Source organism: Cavia porcellus, unplaced genomic scaffold (genome assembly GCF_034190915.1).
Source record: "Cavia porcellus strain 051 isolate PalLab524CR breed Dunkin Hartley unplaced genomic scaffold, mCavPor4.1 scaffold_17, whole genome shotgun sequence".
Lineage (NCBI taxonomy): Eukaryota > Metazoa > Chordata > Mammalia > Rodentia > Caviidae > Cavia > Cavia porcellus.
In genome coordinates, this window is record NW_026947500.1 from 60,251,382 (window position 1) to 60,268,124 (window position 16,743).

The 16,743-nt window shown below is 34.0% G+C and overlaps 1 pseudogene; it reads right to left on the reverse strand.

Annotated features, from left to right (window-relative positions):
* LOC100735362 (olfactory receptor 4A5-like) overlaps window positions 1-9,554 on the reverse strand; it is a 63,789-nt pseudogene extending 54,235 nt beyond the window's left edge.
* Between the last annotated feature and the right edge of the window lie 7,189 nt (window positions 9,555-16,743).

Sequence of the window (16,743 nt, forward strand, 5' to 3'; positions counted from 1 at the left end):
CCTGTACCATGATTTTAAATCCACTCTTAAAATGGAAGAGAAATCTCACTACAGGCCATTTTCTAGCAAATCCAAGTGCCAGCCATCTCCTTTTCTCCACTGTGGTCTGCATGTCTTGCTGTGTCCAATCCTTCCTTCCCTTGAAAGGCAGAGAAAGACCTTCCTGGTAATCAAGGTGAAGGAGTGTCCTCCTGGGACTCCTGCACTGCCTTACACATGGGAAGAAGCTGTGTGTTTTTTTAAATTTTTACTTGTGTTGAAATTTCATAATTAAACAAAATTTCATAGCCAAATAATAAGAGACTAACAATGATTACTACACTGTGGACCACTATTTTCAAAATTTACTAAGACATGAACCAAAAAGACATACAAATAAGAAAAATCTTTTCATATTCCTCGGTTTAACTTTTACTAACTTCATATTTGAAGAAGATTTCATTTCTTGGTATGTTTAAAAAGAGTCCAAGTTATCGAGGGATGAGATCTCATATCTCCAGAATCTGGACAAAAATCTTGTGTATTCACAAGTAAGAAATGAATTCTGGACTGAGGGCAATATGTACAAAATTGGACAAACAAGAATGCTTATTGAAGAATAGTTTCTACGTCCACATGAGGAAAGACATTAATACAATGTTATGCTTTTCTCTCAGAAACTGATTCTGATATTGTTACTTTAAAATAAAAGCAAACTTTTTAGCATTAACTATTCTCTTTTCATTTTGCCACAAACGGAGACATGGAGGTCCATTTAATGTTAGGGAACTTAATATGATTGAAGCCTGAGAAAAGCTTGGACTTTAAACATTAGTCCCCTTCTGGGGGACCAGACCAAATGACGGCTACTGTGTGGCCTTCAGCATTGTCTCCTACCTGCTTTTACATCTATTCCACGCCTCAGAGTGAAGTGTAAAATTAAAGTGAGTAATAAGGAAACTTAAAGCCTAAAATGACAATCATTTCTGTAGTGCAGAGAATTAAAAGAGAGTATTATGTTATTTATTTGAATTTTTTTGAAATTTTATTTGTATGTGCTACACACAACAATCATCTTGCACAGTCTGTTCAAAGTGACATTAATAAAATATTAATCACAACTGGGCTAGGAAGCCTAATTCTCTCTTCCACACAAATTTCATTTCCCACTGTATTCTATATGCTGCCTTGTTTAGTGTTATATTTTCTGTTTCCATGAAAGGAACACAGTTTGAGAACACTGACATAAATTATGAAATGGAATATGGAAGATAATAAAAGAACAACATTATTTATTTTGAAAAATAATTTTAAGAAGGTCAAATCAGAAAAGTATAGATATTAAGAGAGCCATATCAAAGGAGATATTAGAAAGTAGGAGGGAGGGGATTGCCATTTTGTTTTCTAGAATTTGTCCAATATTCCACATTTTCTCCCTGATTTAAAATTCTATTGTCATTGGTATTAAATCAAAAATTTTGTAGCAAAATTCCTAAGAGAGAGATGGTCCAATTACTAGTAATTTCTTCTGTTCTTTAGCATTCTTTTCATTCTATTCATAGCATTCTGTTTATAGCATTCATCTCCTTTACTATTCATCTTGTAAATTAGATATTTAACTTCTTTTGATATTTATTGTTGTCTCCATCTTTATTCTCATTAAAATAACAAACCTACTATAAATTTTTCTAATTTTACATTCACATAAAATTTTAGAATAGTTGAAAATATTCTTAAATTTATTTATTTTAATGGGAGGAAGTTATTAATTCATCAATATATTATTGTTGATAAAATCAAGGCCAACACTAGGCTATGTAGTGCTACCCATTTTTTCCCCTGCAGAACCATTGTTTATATAGTAAGCGTCACATAAAAATAAACGACAGGCTGTCCTACAAAATTCCTACACTGATGTCAGTTGTACTGATGAGGATCTATATTGGTGAACAGTGAAGAGACACTAGTGTACTTATTCTTAGTCACTCAGTACTCATGAAAATGCTTCCTCCTACACAGGAATCTCTCTCCCTGGTCCAGGAATTATTTCTTATTTTTCTCTGCAAATTCTGTTTGTGTTGATAAGATGTCTCTGTTGTTACACAGTACCACACTCTTCATTACTCCTGATACAGCATCATTTATGTACATGATGATATACATATTGATAGGCTTCCAGTGAGACTCTCAATATGTTTCCCTTGATGTCCAGATATTCAAGAAAATTTGACGAGTTTTTTCTTCGCCATGAAAAAATAGCATTTGACTATACAGCATAAGTACAAAGCTTCATTTCTTGCATCCATACTTGTCAGATCATAATCATTATGTTCCGTGAACGTGCTTCCATTTGAAATTCCCTATATCCTTGGATTCCACACATTGCCAAAAAGAGGAAAACAGAAAACTTGACTTCAGACTTAGAAAAGTGGTCTCATTCATGTGAGTCCTAAACTTCATCAATGTGGCTTAAAATCAAGAAAGTTGCACATAATATCAACATTTAATTATTAGTGGATTTTATAAAAAGATAAATGTTTATATATTTACTTACATAGGGATATTTGATGTTTAGAAGGTCACCTTCAGACATTCTAACATTTATTCATGAATCACAAGAATTTATACAAAATTTAAAACAAGCAATGAGTAATAAGCATTATATAAAACATGAATTTCACAGTAAAGAATAGGAAATAGGGTAGCAAATGAGAGAGGACATAGAGTTACAGAAATATTCATTTAAAGGTAGGTGAGATACAAGTTTGATTTTTTGCTGATGTATATTATCCAGTAGAAAAAGTTATAGATGAAAGCAGAAGCACAAAGGAATGTTTTAGGCCAACATCTTTGCATAAGCAAAACAAGAGACTAAATTCCAAGTCACACAGAAGGAGTTTCTGTCTGGTATCCTGTTGGGAGAGAGAAAAAGGGGAGAGTGATAACAGTAGGAGGGAAAACAGGCCTTTACTGAGGACACAGAGGGCTGCTGAAAAGATGCAGGTACACTTCAGGAGCTTCAGGAAAACCATAGACTTTTATTTTGAATTTAACAGGGGCAGAGTTAAAAGGACAGGTGGAATCAAGTATTGAAAGCTGATATGAGCAACCTTTGCACATGGGTAAAAAATGGGAGGTTTGACTTGGGGGTTTGCACAAAGAACACAAGGGGGCATTGTCCAGTGCCAAAGAAAGCCTGTACATGAGGGAAAACCTATCATTCCCATCTTTTGGTTGTTAAGAGATGTGTCTCTCTGCTATTTCCTGCTGATCAGAGGCATCATATTGGGGATTGAAAGGGTTGAAGAGATTGAATGAACCTCAAAAGGAATGTAAAGACACAAGGAGCTATGAGCAAAAAAAAAAAAAAAAAGGAATAATTGCGATGAAGGGGTCTAAGATCAGAAGTAGCATAGGAGCCCATGAATCTAATTTAGGCCACCAAGAAGATGAAGTTGTGGTAAAATTGGAGGCTGTGTACCTCTAACCAAGTTCTGCTACAAGTTCTCTGAGCATTTTTATCTGCCCTCTTACAATAGCTGATTGATTTACAAAATAGCAACATTTTTCCTCCAATATTGTTCAGTGTCCCCCACCCTTTTTCAAATATATCAAGTGCACGTCCCTGCTGTAGAATGACTGCAGCCAATGAATTAATTTGGCCCTGAATTGGGTAAACAGTTTTAGAGACCGTTTCACTTGAGGTTCTTAGATCATATGATAACTGGTTATAAACATGGACACTCATCACAGTTCCCAATCCCCCCATTACTAGATGCCAATTCCTGTCTAGACAAGGGGTACTGCAACTCTGTGTGTAAGTGTAAGAGGTGTGAGAGAGAACTTTGTTGTCCCTGTGTGATTTGTGTTTCTCTATGGAGCATTACTTGTGGGATCGCTACTGCTACTATACAAAGCACTGCCTGACAGATGGCAGGAAGGTGTGTGCTCTGTACCCACAGAAAAACAACTGCCCATGGAGTGGACATATAGGTGAGGACATATGAGATAAATTTTTAAATTTAGTGCAAGAAGATAAAGTACCTACATATAAAGTGGCCATGAAGTCATTGGCATGGTGTATACAAGTCAGATTTGAAAGCCAGACTTTTCCAGAATCTAGTGTGAGGGGTCTAACAGTTTTGGCTGGTGGATATGTTTGAAAGGTGTATTGGTCCATTTGGACTGAGTAGGCCATCTATATATCTTGTTGAAAAGGTAGACATAGCCAATAGCCAGAGAGATGAGCATTGTTCTCTGACAATTGAAGTGCTGTTCTTAGAAATCAGTAAGTGTTGCTGAGGAGGGAAGGGTTAGGTGGAGGTAGCAGAGCAAGTCTGAAGGGTGAGGAGGAAGATAAGAAAGTGTCTGTGACAGGGCATATCTTACAGAGGAGCTATTTGTGAAGAGTTATAAACATAGAGGGTTTTTTTTTTTGACAGGAGGCAATATAGAGTTGAAATTCCCAAGTTCAAATGCAGGGAATTAGTGGAAATACTTCTAGGCTTTTTACGTGAACATATAAGAACTGTGTCCAATATATATATATATATATATATATATATATATATATATATATATATGTAGTAGTTATATTTATATAAATGTAATCATAATGATTTGTCCAAAATTGAAGATTACTTCATCTTGTGATTCATTTACCCTTAGTCATGAAAGGAATACTTTTCAAGACAATAAAATGCCCAAACAAAAGGCTATAATTGTCTTAATCCAATCTAAAAATATTTTCATGCCAGGAACACATGTCCTAAATTGTTCAAAAAGTGAAAAAGTTTAGAAATGCATTCTATTGTTGACATGTGTGATTCCATTCTGTTATTTCTTTGCTGATTTTCTATCTCATTGATCTGTCCCTTGGTGGCAATGGTGTGTTAAGGTATCCTGTTACAATTGTGTTACTGATGATTTGATTTTTAATTTCAGTTAATACTTGTTTTATATAACTGGGTGCTCTGGAATTTGGTGCATATATATTTAAGATAGTTATCTCTTCCTCTTGGAGTTTTCCCCTAATGAGTATGTAGGGACCTTCTTTGTCTTTTCTGATGATTGTTGGTTTAAAGTTCACATTGTCTGCAAACAGAATGCCTACTACTGCTTTTTTGTATTCTTATTGCTTGAAGTATTGTCAAAACAATGCCGAAGATCAATGGAATAGATTGGAAGATACAACCACAACTACAAACACACTCAGCCACTTTATCTTTTATAAAGGAGCCAAGCAGGTTCACTGGAAGAAAGACAGACTCTTTAATAAATGGTGTTGGAAAAACTGACTCTCCATTTACCAAAAACTAAAATTAGACCCATGCCTATCACCATGTATTAAATTAAAATCTAAATGGAGCAAAGATCTGAATATTAAAATAGAAACACTAAATCTAGTGGAAGACAAATTGGGAGAAACCTTGAATACGTATGGGTAGGTAGAGAATTACTGAACAGGCCTCAAACTGCACGGCAAATACTTCCTAGAATGAATAACGGGGACCACCTTTTATTAAAAAGTTTCTACAGAATAGGGAAAAGAAAACCCACAAACTGGGAAAAGATCTTAATGGACTCCCCCTCAGACAAGAAACTTTTGTCTAAAACATATAAAAACTTAAAATATCTCAGGCCAACAAAATTCAAAGATGCAATCCAAAAATGGCCATCTGAGATGAATTCACACTTCTCAGATAAAGAAATACATACAAATGGCAAATAAATATATGAAAAAATGTTCATCATCATTAGTCATTAGAAAAATGCAAATTAAAACCACACTGAAATTCCATCTCACTCCTGAAAGGATGGCCAGGATCAAGAAAACCAACAACAACAAATGCTGGAGAGGCTGTGTGGAAAAAGGAACTTTCCTGCACTGTTGGTGGGAATGTAGACTGGTACAACCATTGTGGAGGTCAGTATGGAGATTTCTCAAAAAGCTGGTATTGTAAGTCCCATTTGTTCCAGCTATTCCACTTCTAGGCATATTCCCAGAAGAACTGAAAGCATCATACCACAGTGATGTATGTGCACCTATGTTTAATAATAGGACAATTTATAATCGCCAAATTTGGAAATAACCCAAGTGTCCACCAACTGAGGAATGGATTTAAAAAGTTGTGCTATTTTTATACAATGAAGTACTACCCAGCTATAAAGAAGGATTGCATTGAGATATTCATAAATAAATGGGCGCAGCTTGAGACCATACTCATAAATGAAATAAGTCAAACTCACATGTATGAATACCGAATAGTTTCTCTAGTGTAAGAAATGATTCAAATATATAAAAGTATGTAGTAAACATGATTCCCCATTATGTGGCCTTGAAACCTTATAAAGTTTTCACTCATTAATTTGAATGGCTTTATTCTGGGATGCTTGCTATTATTGCCTGTGAGGAAATTAACAGTTATTTTGAAGAAAACAAGACATCATCATAGCTAGTGCTGTTTTAATATCATCTTGTCTTGAAGCTACACCAAACTGTTGCTCTTCTGTCTCCATTGGTTTTATCATGTTGTATCGTACTGGATGTTAATATGTGTGATAGTATAAACAAAAAATTTTAAAGGCAAAGACATAATATAGAAATCAATGTTTGTTTTCTGTTAGCTGGTTCTAAATACCCTGTAATACTTTCATCCACTTGAATAGTTTCTCACTGTCTTGATGTGTTTGATTCTATAGTATATGAAGTTATATTCAAATATTTCAAGGAAAAAGACACTATGGTAACTACTATTAAGTCGGGTTATTTGCTTTTGAAGAACTAGGTTGCTGAAATTGTCATGCTTTGACCCATATTATTATGTTGTTATGTCCTCTTTTATCTCAATCTCCCCCTTATTCATTAAAAATATTATTTATCTATTTATTTATTTATGTATTTTAACTATTTTTAATTAAGGGAAAAAATCAAAACAATTAGCAGGATGTATTATAGTAACTTTTTTGATTTCCTATTAACTTGATTTGAAGTCCTGTATTACTCCCAATATCTGGTTTTGACTGATTAGACTCTGTTCCGTTCTGTTTGATAGTATCAAGTTTGAGGATATAGGCAACTACTTTGAAAGCAATAAGATTCACTATGATGCCCATTCTGGTTTGACTATTATCTTCTTTTGAAGTCCTGTAATGTTTACAATGTTTAGGTTTTATTGGTCTTGTTCTATACTGTTTTGTTCAGATACCTAATGAGATAGACAATTCATTTTAAGGAAGCAAGAGGCATTATGATAACCATTGTTGATAACCTTGTACTCTGTTTTTACATCATGTGCTATGTCTATCCTTGGTTTTGGATGACAGCTTTGTTTTGTCATATTTGGTTTTACTCTCTTCCAAAAAAAGTAATAAGAAGTTTGGGAGTAATAAAACCCAAAATGCGTAAATTTTTTTGTAAAAAAGACAGGGAAAAAAGTGCTCTAAAGGATGTAAAACAAGTGTGTAGGACTGATAACCATATTACTGAATTTTTGTTTGATCATTGAGCAGAACTGTTTGTAGTGTCACTTTTTGAATGTCATCTTAAATACTTTAATTTTGTAACCTGAACAGCTATTTCTAAGATGACAATATGTAACTTATCAGCCAGTGATTTCTTACCGTTTGTTTTTCTGTAATTTTGTATTATTTCTACCCTTTTTTATCTCCATGTATTTTTTTGTTTCCTTTTCTTTAAATAAGAAAAAGTGCTCTAAAGGATACAACTGCAAGTGTGTTTAGGTGTGTTAAGATAGATGACCATATTACTGAGTTTTTGTTGGATCATTGAACACAACTGTTTATAGTCTCACTGTTTGAATGTCCACTTTGTGTGCTTTAATCCTGTTACTTGAACAACTATTTCTAAGACGACAATATGTAACCTATTAACTAGTGATTTATTACCATTTTTTGTAATTCTGTATTACTTGTACCCTTACACTTTTTGTTTTGTTTTGCTTGTTGTTTCTTTTTTCCTTTTAAATAAAATTTAACAAAGAAATCTGAGATTTTGAGTGTGTGTGATATAGGTGGTAGTGTCTGTCTTCTGAATTACACCCCAGTCTTAGATGACAGGTGGCGGCACAGGCTTCTGAGTATCTGATTCTTGTAAATGCATGCATGCTGTGTAAGTCTGCAATCTTTAAGTAAAAAAAAATTCAATTTGCAACTAAATAATAAACATTCTGACCTAAATGATGTCTTTCTACAAAATAAAAATGTAGTGCTTGATGCTATAATTTACAAGACTATCAAATTGATTCTAAACTAGAAATATTATACTAACTTGTCTCTGATACTAGGCTGGTTATTTAACATGTTAGAACTTTGCTTTTTTCATTTATACAACAAGAATGTTCATAGTCATATATACCTTGGAAAAGTGTTGTAAGTTCAAATAAAAGAAGATTTAACATACAAAAATTTTCACTTCTTCATGGTTCCATGGTCAGTTATGGTCCTGAAATCCTAAATGGAAAGTTGCAGAAACAATTCATAAATTATAAATTTTGTGTCATTTTAAGTAGTGTAAAATATTTCATCACATGTTTCTCTTTCTGGCTTGTAAATGAATTATCCTATTTTCCAGCATAAACATATGATCCAAATTATAATGTTAACTGTCAAGATAATCAATACTTAAAATCAAGTAAAGAGTAATGACACAATAGTTTTAAGACATAATCACTTATTTTATTCCATTGGTATAACTTTTTATTTATTATTGCAATCACTTGAAATATAAATTGCACTTTATGGTGGATATGTACACAGAGCAAAAACATATTATGTATACATGGTTTAGCGTTATCCACAGTCTCAGAAACATCTATCCACTGAAAGATCTGGGAATGTAGGGACCATGAAAAAGAGCAAAACTCTGAAAACACATGAAATTGTAAAGATCATAAAACAAAATTTTCATGAGGTTATTTGCTATCTGAAACTGTGTCCCTGTTTAATAACATTCTCATGGCATCTTTTATCTCTGCATTCCTTGCTGTGTAGATTATAGGGTTTAACATGAGAGTGACCAGGGTATAGAATACTGCCACTACTTTATCCATGGGAGAACTGGCTACTGCTCAGAGATACAAAAGTGTACAGGGACCAAAGAACAATATAACCACTGGGGTGTGGGAGCCACAGGTGGAGAGGGCCTCTTTCCTCCCAGCAAAGGTGTGAGTCATCAAAAAGTGCAGGGTGATCATGTATGATATCAGGAACATAAGAAAGATGATGATAGCCATTCCTCCACCATTGGCAGCAACCAAGAGCCCAAGGAGGAAACTGTCAGTGAACACACGTTTTATCAGTGGGAAGATGTCGCATATGAAATGATCTATCCTGTTGGTGCTGCAAAACGGGACTAGAAGCTGACTAGAATTTGTCCAGAGGAGTAAAGAAAGTCCACTGTCCAACATACCTCCACCAGCATATAGTACACATTGTAGTCCATCACAGTCTGTGTAGTGCAGAGGTCTACATACGGCCACATAATGATCATATGCCATGACCACAAGGAGGACAGCCTCGGAACCTCCTAATAAATGTTCCACAAAAAGTTGCATTATGTAAACATTAAATGACACAATTTTTAAAACAGAAAGCAAATCAACTAACATTTGGGGAATTATGGAAAAAAAGTAGCATGCGTCTACCAGAGACGACAATAGCAGGAAAAAATGCATAGAGAGTCTAAAGCCTGACTGCAGATTCATAGTGACAATGAGCAGGTTTCCTGTGATGGTGACAATGTAGATGATAAATAATACAAAAAACAGCATTTTCTTCATTTCTCAATTCTGTGTCAGCCCCATTAGAATGAATTTGATCACATTTATTTTGTTTCCTTCTGTTTCAGTGCTAACGCTGAATTTGAGGTGGTTGATTAACCTGTAAAAATAAAATCCTTCATAGCAAATGTGGTGAGTCAATATATTTTGGATTATCAGGAAACCCCAAAATTTTAATAAAATAAATTATTTTCTTTCATGCTATTCCAGGAAAGAAGAAACACAGTGTACTTTCAAACTTATAAAATCAGATTGGATCAGCCGCTTACAAGCTGTCCATTTCTTCTTACAGTGCTGCTGAAATTTCCTTTACACAACTGTTGAATAGTTTCACTTTCATACACTGTTGATGCATAAATTCTAATCCACCCTCTACTCTATTTAGAAATTACTAAATAAGCTGCAACAAAATTCCTGGTGGGAGGAAATGTCTAAGGGGAAAAAAAATCATGAGGCACAGTATATCCATACCAACTCCCCACAAGAAATAGAAACATTTTGAACTACAAACTTATAATTTGAAAAAAAAAAAAAACAAAGAAAGAAAGGAATGTAATTCAAAACCATCTGCTTCACAAAATATTGTGTAAATATTAAGTAAATGAATGCTTACATTTGGAGACTCTTTAATTTCTCTGTGGCCTTTTCCTTTTGTGGTTAATTGCAAAACAGAATGCCAGTGATGAACTCCATACAGTCTTCAGATGTTCCTTTATGTTTGTCGTGCTTACAGAAATCTCCATGGTTAGTTTAAACATCCCATTCACGTGCATTGCTAGCAGAATGTAGGGTGGAGTTAGGACGATCTAGGCTGTCATGTATTTATTTTGCTGGCTCTCTCTTTCATTTTGGACAAAGAAATGGCTTCAGATAAGACTACTGCTCTTTGGAGGACATTTTACAAGAATTGCAGGTCTCTCCTGTTCCCACAATTACTTTCTCCAAGTATTTCTTGTCAAATCTCCAATTATGCAGAAAAATTCTATTTTTCCTTGGTAAACAAATGAAGTAAATGATAAAGTAGTTTTCCTTCTCATATATGTATTTTGTTCAATAGTAGTTTACATTTCTTTTGAAGAATATCTGGTAAATTAATTTACTACTTATCAGGAAAGACTATACAATATCATATTAAAAGTCTTTTCTTAAATCAGCTATGGTTGTACATGTCTCTTAAGTTCAGTGATCTGGGAGAGTGAGGCATAAATATAGCAATTTCAAGATCATCCTGGACAATTTAGTGATTTAGCCAGATCATATCTCAATAAAATATATAGATACAGATATAGATATAGAAATAGATATAGATAGACATAGATATAGATACAGATATAGATAAAATAATATGAGCCATACGGACACATCTCAATGAGATGGCTCACAGTACTGTGAAAATATTTTGCAAAAGCTTTCTTGTAAAGGACTGTGTTATAACATAAAGATGATTATAAGAAGTGATCAAAATATACAGTGAACAGTTAAATTTTAAAACCATATTACAATAGCTTACACTTTGCCATTAATCCCCTTCAAAATACTAACTCTACTTTAACTACACATCCCACTGATCTTGTCACTTTCTAAAGTAGGTTGGGTTTTTCTTTCATGGATATCTTTATAAGATTTGATAGAAAATATAGTGACACCTACTGCCTGAATGCCATCCAATGGAAAAGCAGAAATATAAAATAATTACAATGTGTCCTCATCCATCTAATTCACACATTCTGGCACTGTGAGAATTTTGGCTCCAAAATCATAATGAGAATGAGAAGAAAACAATTTGCATCCATTCAGAATATTGAGGCAACCCTAACTGTACACATATACATGCACAAAAGACTTCCAGAATCAAATTAAAAGTGCCTAGAACAATGTAAAAGCATGTTCTAAAGTTAGGTGTGGGGTGGATTTTAAAGGGATCCATGACAATGTGTCTTTAAATATGTATTTTTTGTAAATGAAACATGCACCATACTTTTACATCACCAGTATATATATATATATATATATATATATATATATATATTTGTTCAGACTATATCTATTCTAGCACACCATATGTAGAGTGATGGAAATCTTCAAGTGTACATAACCTGTGCCTTGCACTGTCCTGAATCTATTTCACAATTCTCTTAAATTGTAGAAAAGAGATAATATTGTAAATAATCACTGATCACTAAACTAGAAGTATTGTCTGGTGGAAGCTCCATTGGTTTCCCTGAGCATTGCATATAAAGCATTTGAATTTATTTGTGAATTCATTACAAATCCCCATCTGAACAATATAAATGTGGTACAATGTGCTCTGCTTTGGATACATCACAGTATTTTACTATCTTGTCATAAATTACTTACCTAAGTAAAACTTGTGTCATGTGTTATTTTATAGTTGTATGAGACTCATGACTTCTCTGCATATTTTGAATATTATTTTGTTCTTTGTGCTAAAATTACTGATAAAAATTTAAAGAACCACAAAAATACTCATTCTTACAATGTATATTATTTCTTCATAAACTGTTCATTTTTACTGTGTTTGGAATTTATTTCTATTTGAAATCAAATGGAAACAAATATGAAATTAACAAATACTTTTATTAAATTGCCACCTCTAATCTCTCCCAGAGTTAGCCAATGTGAACATGTTGATAAGCCAAAATGAAGCCAAGGTGGCACAGTTCATGTCTGACAAGGTATCCTGAGTTTTACTCTGGGTACCAACAAAAGACAGAAAACAAAAACAAAATTCCAAACCAAGGTCTCGAACAAAACGAGACAATTTGGTGATGGGGTAGGTGAATGTATGTCCAAATACATAAGAGCTACTTGAATGTGATACGCAGTTCCAAAGTTTAGTAAATCATATATAATGTCTTTTCCAAATTCTTACTATAAACTTATACCTGACACATTGCAGGTTAGAAAAATAATGGTAAAGAGTATGGTTAAATCCTACATTCATGCACTTGTGGAACAAGAGAGGATAGACATTTTTAAAACAGAAAATGTACAATGTGGCACATTGTAATAGATGTATGACTAAACATAGCAGGTAACAGAAGAGTCTGAGAAGAGGGATCATTTTGTGTGAGGCGTTCAGAGAAGGCTTCATTGAGACATAGTAATGACACAAAAGGAACAAATTAAGGAAAGAGAAGCAAGAAGATTATTCCAGGAGGATTACAGACACAAATTTTATCAAGGGGAAGTCCCTGAGGAGCCAGGTTCGGTGAATAAGGGGTGGTAGCAGGGATGGAGTGAGTGAGGACCACCTCCTGCCACAGCTCTCAGTGCTCTGCAGACCACCGTGAGGTCTGTGACCTCTCCTAAGAGGCAGCGCCTCAAAGCAGAGCAACATGGTCTGTCAGGAGGATCATTTGGGCCACTGTATGAAGAACAGGGTGCAGAAGATTGAAGCAGAAGCAGGGTCACTAGTTAGGATGTCACTGTGACAGCTGACAGGGAAGGTGATCTGCACAGTGTTGGTCATCGGGAGACAAAAGACTGTGAAGGAAAATCCATTCAACTTACTTGATGTGAAGTATAATCATCAAGAAAATGCTGGCTCAGTTATTTATTGCTTTTACACATGAAATTAACTCAATGTATGACCATGCTTTTTTTAAGTGATATGGTTAAAAATTTGGGAATATTTTTTATACTTTTCCCTGTTTATACTCCACCAAGCAAATCAAAATAGCTCTTATGTCAGTTGCCTACTTTATACCTATTTTGTATCAGTTAGTGAGCTGGTCTCCCTTTCATTCTCATAATAACTTCCCAAGCCATGATCATGTTTAGAGAAAATATTCAAGAATTCTAGATATTGCCAACATTTTATAGAATTATTACCTTTATTATTTATTTCAATGAAAATCTAGAAGTTCAGTCTGCTAAGTAACACTGCACTACTTGCTTATCTTGTGTTCTTAGCTTCATCTGTGAGATAAGGCTAGGAATTGTGTTTGTCTAAATGTGAATATATTTTTTTTGAAGTTTAAGCAATCACTATGGACTCTGAAGGGGTAAATCTTGTGACTATGAGACCATAATTACTAAAGTCATCATGTTCTTTCTAAAAGGCAAAAGTAATGAGTTATTTAAAAGTAAGTCAGTTTTCTCTATCATTTATCTGCATGTTAGTTATGCAGCCAACATCATTATTTTCTTCTTTATGGAAGCAATTTATACTATACATTCTCTACACATTACACCTACTGGTTAATTTTGTTGTAAGGCAAAAAGAAACAGTGTTTGCCATGAATTGTCACATTTCTGAAATATATAGAAATAAAATTTTCTGGCTTAACCATATTAACTTATTGTCATTGTTATTCACTGAAATGGTTCTGTTTAAGTACGACGTCTTCTACCTTATTGTTTAGCAAATTCTCTTCATCATACACACACAAAATGAACCTTGTGTGTCCACTCCTCTCGATCACCTTGTAATGCCTCCAGCTTTTTTATGTTGGATATAAGGAGAATACAGTATTACAACTGTCTAATCAGAGAAAGTCCATTTAAGTTTCCTTCTCATCACCTCAAAATGCAAATGACTGTTACAGATGGGGAAACTGAGACACTGAGAAGTTAATCTTGTGCTCTGAAACATGGAACTAGTGAAAACCAGGCATCAAAAGCAAAATGCAAGTCTTCCTGGCTGCAGGTTTTTATCTCTTTTATGTCTTATCCACAGAACCTTACATAAAACAGCTTACTTAAGTAGCATTATTCTTTTTTAATGTGACTCTTGAACATAAGCCTTAAAAACACTGTCTCTCATCCTAACTTACAGAAGCATAAAAGATTCAGAAAGCACTTGGGAATTTAAAATACATCATCTGCTCAGGATCTTTGAGAATTTTTCATCTTCCCCTTGGAAGTATTGGAAGTATCAATTTATTTACTTTGCTGAGTCACTTAAAAACATAGTCCTGTCCCTGCTCAACTAGTATTTATAATCTGCTCCAAATTCACTATTAAGTAAAACTGCACATTAATTATGCATTATTTTAAACAACCTTAACATCAAACAGAAATAACTGCGTAAAACAAGTGCAATATTTCAAATTTACAGATAGAAAAGCTAAGGTGGAAAATGGTTTATTTCATGTACCCAGATTAATGTAGCTAGAAAGTTATAGAGCTCTACTTCTTACCTAGATAGGCAGAATTGATATATTAAAATGGCAATTTTGTCAAAGGATATCTATTGATTTAATGCAACTCCTATTAAAAACAACAACAATAATTATAGGCAGCCTGCTGTGCACCACCAGCAGCTCTGCTGGATAGGGAGAAACAAGGAGGAAGCTTATCAGATCTCATACACCAACAGTGGCCCTGCTAACTAGGGAAAGATAAAAAACCAACCAAAAAACTATGCAGCACTTGGTGTTCCAGTAGTGTTCCTGCCAGACAGAGAGAACCAAGAAGTGGGCCATGCCTCCCCATAGGAGACAATCAGCACTTGAGCTTGAAAGAAGAGCATAGGCATCTCCCCTAGTCCCTACCCTTCCACCTCACTCCTGTAAGTTGATTTTCAGGGACACAGGCTGAGATGATAACAACTAAAGTAAAGAAAAATGATGTTTGTATTATTTGATTGAATTTGCAATTCTAAAACTGGTCATCTGACTCTTTAGAGGATAACAATATGTAATGCGATAACTATCATGTTTCCTACTGCCATCACTGTTTAGTATTTTTTCATTTTGCTGCAGTATTATTAGTCATTTTTAATTAAAAAAATTCTTTGAACCTGAAATAACTCGCTAAACTTATGTGGAACCAGAAAAGAACTATAAAAGCCAATGCAATACTGAACAAAATAAGTGGAAAGGCAGTGTAACTCTTGGTATCAAGCTATAGCATGAAGCTAAAGTAACAAGATCCACATTGTATTGGCACAAAATAGACTTGTCGAAATTTGAAATGGGACATAAAATGTTTTTTAAAAACCATGCAAATTTAGTCATCAGATTTTATTAGCACATGTTTCCAAAGCATGCAGTTTATAGTTATCTTGACAAGTGTGTACATGAACTATGGATTGTTTCTTTTTTCAATCCCCTTTCCTTTCCTTCTCCAAGGCCCCGCTCTTCTAAATCCTCTATTATTCATCTCAGCATATATTATTACATCTAACATAACACATTCAATGAGATAATTTAATTTTTCACAATGGAGAAGAAAGTATGCACTGAAGAAAAGAGAGCTTCAGCAACAGATAATGCAGGGAAAACTGGTTATCCAAATTCACAATATTTAAACTAGATCTATAACTTTCATCTTTGACTAAAATGAAATCACTTAGACATCATCATTTTGGATGGAAGACACCAGAAACACTTGAAACCATAAGCACAGGAAAGAACTTCATAAATACTAATTTATCTGTGAATGTAATTTACATCAAAGTACACAGAGAAGACAACTTTCCCTTATTACTTAAGTCAATGAGATCATTTGGTTTGCAGAGAACTGGAAAAGTATGACATGTGTAAAATGAAGCAATCTGTTCCTTCAGGGCGTTTAATTTAGCATAGGGAAGTTTGACAGTTCCTCAAAGGTAAAAAAAAAAAAAAGACTAAAATACGTGTTTCAAATATAGATGGAGGTCAGTTGATTTAGATGTACAGAAAAGAATTGGGTAATAATATTTCTTTACAAAAGTTGGCTATAATATAAAATCCAGCACTTACTGCTTGCTTATACATTAACTCCATCACACTATGCTAACAAACTTTATTTCTTGTAAGCTTACCATCAACTAGAAACATGTGCTATTGATACTAGCCAAGAAATACTCTATTTCTACTAGATTAAGAGTTTTAATGATCTGCATTAATAAGTTTACGGTATCAATATTTTAGATGAAAAATAATAAGTGCTACTGGGACACATTTGTAAGAGGAGGAAGACACCATGACCCACAAATGAAAGTAATTTTCAACAT